Source organism: Poecilia reticulata, linkage group LG10, assembly GCF_000633615.1.
Source record: "Poecilia reticulata strain Guanapo linkage group LG10, Guppy_female_1.0+MT, whole genome shotgun sequence".
Classification (NCBI taxonomy): Eukaryota; Metazoa; Chordata; class Actinopteri; order Cyprinodontiformes; family Poeciliidae; genus Poecilia; species Poecilia reticulata.
The window spans coordinates 11,555,315-11,559,531 of NC_024340.1; the positions used below are offsets into that span (position 1 = coordinate 11,555,315).

Here is a 4,217-nt window from a genome sequence, read left to right on the forward strand (position 1 = left end):
GCTATAAGCCCCATTAGGTCCTGATGAAAACGTGTTAGCGGCGGAGTGTGGGGCAGATAGATGTCTGGGGCCGAGGCGGAGGGTTTCTAGCCGCGTAGACGGCTGGCACTGTAAATCCACATCCAGCGGATGCGGGTGCACGCGCACGCTCACACTCACACGTCCCGGCGCCAGGCTGATTCAAACACGAGAGGCAGACTTGATCAATACACGTGATCAATGGGGGCATCTTTAGATTTACAGCTCAGGAATATCGATGGGGAAAGTGGAAATGTKAATTTTGATTTCTGTCCCCAGGCATTAATATCCCAGCAGACAAAAATGGACTTGTTGCTGAGGATTTGTTTTTTATTAGGTGCACAAGACGAAACGACGCGACGTGYTTTACATAGAAACTGAACGTGGTGGATCTTTGACCTGATGATGGGTCATTATGTTGGGAGTCCAGGTTGGGAACTTGGCCAACCTTAGTGCAATCCAGGAAATGCTTTGACTCAGTATCTAATTTGAATGAGAGATAATGATTTATGAGCAGGACGAAGCAAATAAATAAATAAATAAATAAATAAATAAATAAATAAATAAATAAATAAATCATGACCCATAAACATCTGCATATTTTGTCCTACATAGAAAACATTCAGTCAGAGYTARAGTGGAATGATTAAAGCTTAGACTTGGATGGCCCAGTCAAAGTTCACAACTAAATCCAAAAGACAAGAGTTCCCAGACATTCTTAAATATGCTAAATATACATGTGTGCCACACACTGATGATGTCTTTCAAAAGGGAAATGTAAAATCCACAGATTATTTTGCTTTGTGCAGATTTTCACAACTGTGCACACGTTTTTGTTAGTTGGTCAAATAAAACCCCAATGAAACACAGAGTATAGTTGCAGYATGATGACTGAGAATGTCTAAGAGCGGAGAAGAAGAGCTCCAGTTTTCTGGATGACGACTTCAGACTGTGATGATATTCCCGCCCGTAATTGTTATTTTTGTTGATGTTTCAGTCGTCGGGATCTGCGCSGAGTCGGTGGAMGTTTGTTTGCCTTTTGTCTCTAAACCTTGTTGTCCTCTTTTTAATTTCCTGTTGATCCGACTCAGAGATCCGATTTCCCGCCTGCGTGGGACAGATAATCTTGTCAATCTGCTGACTTTGTGAGGGAGAATTTAAGGCGATTCGGCTACCGAGGCTTTCATCTTGGGAGTCTCCCCCACCAGCAACAGCACCACCACCATGCTGTTCGCTGCTGGAGTCCCGGCCTCATCGGGGGGTGGGGAGCTCCTCGCATCTGTTGTCTGTAAGTTTGAAAAGTAGTGGTTGAGAGGACCCGATTGGAGTTTACGAGGCGGTACAGTATCACAAAGAGCTGGTTTTAATTCAGCGTGGCAGGCAGACGGCTGAAGGGACGGCGCTGCCCCGGAAGTAGTCCGACGCGACCYCAGGACGAAGGAGGTCAAAGAAGAGTAATGAAGATAAAGACAGGGAGGGATTCGGAGGCCGTGGGGGGGGAAATAAATATGTCTTGAGAGGACGGGGAACATGGACTCCTCTGGCGTGTAACGAGGAGACATTCCACTGTATACGTGTGTTTTCTTCGGTTGTAAATACTGCAAGGACTCAGAGCGGCAACGATGAAACTCTCAACTCTCTGCAGCTACACGTTGCWAGAAAACAAGTATTTGTCTTTGCAGATTTCTAATGTTTTTGTCTATTTTTGTTACCTCGAAAAACGCTTCGGATCATTTAAATAACACTAAAATGGTCAGCCCGACCCAAAGCGCAGCGTAGAAATATAAATACTCTCTCAATAAATCGGAAATTAACCAATTAAACACTTTTCTGTTTGATTTCATTATGCGTGTTTTGTTTTTTTTTTTTTTTGTTTTTTTGAGGCGCTGATAAATAAAATCGTAATTTGAAAATGTTATTGTAATATTTGCTAAGTTTATATTTTTCTGATATCAACACTTGYTTTCATTCTGAAACATTTAAGTGTGACACACGACGGGACAAACGGAGGGAACCTGTTAAGGGGGAGCGGACGCCACTGGATGCGCACGCAGCAAGCTCAGCCACAGGCGGGAGGACCCCGGCGCTGTGGGTGACGCCTCACAAGCGGCCTTGACCCAAAAGAACCTGACCTCGCTCTCTAAATCAACACGTCCCCTCCGGGTCCGTCCAGAGCCGGAAAGACTTATCCGAGGCTGAACGTCGACACCGCCGAGGTTTAGCCTTCGAGCAGATTCATAGAGACGGTGTTTTTAAAATTTAGAGGGAAMGTAGAACAACGTGTGGGTGTCGCAGCTCCCAGGGCTGCGGTGACGTCATGCTCTGCCGATGYGGTTTCGCTTCATATTGTTAGGTCCCAGCGGGCAAACTTCCAACACGGCCTATTATTGAGGTCCGTTTTTTTTTTTTTGTCTTCGCTTTGCTGACCTCATAAATATTTTTTTGCTGATGGTTATCGAAACATAACACTACGAAAAGCTCAACCAAACATTCTTTGTTCTTTGAAAAAAAAAAAAAAAAGTCATCCATGTTTCTGTTTTTCTTAAAAACCAATTCTTCCTGTTTGATGCTTCTTTGCCTGCTTCAGTTCGTTGTTTTTTTTTTCTTCACCAGACTACAGCTTCAGTTTAGAAAAGAAAATGCAAGTTTTAAATGTCATTCAAGAAAAACCTTCTCCTTTGGTACTTCAGCGAGGGGAGTTTGTTGTGGCAAGTTTGGGTCTAATCTCAAACTTATGTTTCAGATCGTTACCTTCATTTCTGTCTCTCTTAAAAACCAATTCTTCCTCTTATGGAAGAATTTTCCCCGTTTTTGCATGATTTTGTCATTGTTTTTTTCACCAGACTGAGGCTTCAGTTTAGACAAAAACATGCAAGTTTTAAAGATCATTTGAGAAAAAAAAACCTTTAGCCAGCAACCAGCCTTTTATCTGGGTCATGGAGGTAAAGCCCATTGTGTCCTCTAAGCCCCTGCAACAGCCCCTCTGGAGGCAAACAGCTTCAGGCTCGGACCAAGAACTTTACTAGAAGGTCAAACCCGGCCTTAATTAGGATCATCAAATCCAAGACACCTCAGGGAATGCAGTGTTTGAATCTATTAGCGAGTCTTTTTGCTCAGTCCTGGTTCACCTACGGGCAGGAACAGAAGGCGACGGTTTCCTTGAGCTCCAGCCCGAACAGGAACTCGGTACCACCGGCTATTTATTTTYTCATTTTCTTATTCAGCACGGTAACTGGATAGGCCCAGATGGCTGGCCGCTGGCGAGATTGACAGGCGCATATTTCAAGCTGTTTATATTTGGTGGGGTCTCCGGGGACGGTTTCATAACTTACATACTGTTATATCAATACCTGATGAGTTTACACATAGCGGTGTGCTGCCAAAAACATTAACAAGAGCGAGTTTGTTTATTATAATTTTTTTTTTTTTCAGTTGTTTGGTCTCCACAGGAATACTCGCGGAAAATTAAAGAAAAAAAAAAAAATGGACGCCTGCAGTTTGTGTTCTGAGTGCCACCTATCTGACAGAGCAGATGCTTTCTCTGGATGCTCTGTTAAATATTGGCCCCGTCTCCCCCCAATACGGAGCCCAAAAGGAAACACACACATCTTTTTTTTTTTTTTTTGGTGCAGATTGCTAATATGCAAAATCATCTGAACTTGTTTGCTTTGGAATGCATTCTCTCCACTTTTAAATGTATCTCTTCTCCAAAGAACCCCCCCACTCCCAAAAAACAGGAAAATGTCACTTTAATTCTCCCCCAGGCTGTCCTAATTTCTTCAGAACGGAGATACGGTGGAACCAGAACCGCCGGTTTGCCCTGGCTGCAGACGGTGATTTGATTTGCCAACGGAAAGCTCACGTTGCTGATGTTACAGCTGTTTAAATGTTTCTCTTTGCTTGTCCAGTATTCTGAAACACATTTAATAAAATACACTGGTAGGATTTCACTTGTCAGTCAGAGGGATCTTTTGCTGCCTGTCCAGTCAAAACACACATTCAACACATTAACTAAAGTTCTCTCTTGGACTCGCAGGATTGCGTGCTCTCTTGGGGCAGACGTCGACTCTGAGCGTGAGCGACACGTCTCGCTCGGTCTCCAAGCTTCTGTTTGTTTACTTAATGACATGATTATGCAAGGAATTTGCTTAACGTCTGCCAAGGGCCCAGGTTCGCACACCTCGGATAATGAAGTTGCC

General features: G+C 43.8%; 1 long non-coding RNA gene across 1 annotated transcript; it reads left to right on the forward strand.

Moving 5' to 3' along the window:
• The first annotated feature begins 1,001 nt into the window (after positions 1-1,001).
• On the forward strand, positions 1,002-3,963 carry LOC108166638 (uncharacterized). Its single transcript, XR_001776974.1, has 2 exons — positions 1,002-1,684; positions 2,003-3,963. It is a non-coding gene; the product is annotated as an uncharacterized LOC108166638 (long non-coding RNA).
• The last annotated feature ends 254 nt before the right edge of the window (positions 3,964-4,217 follow it).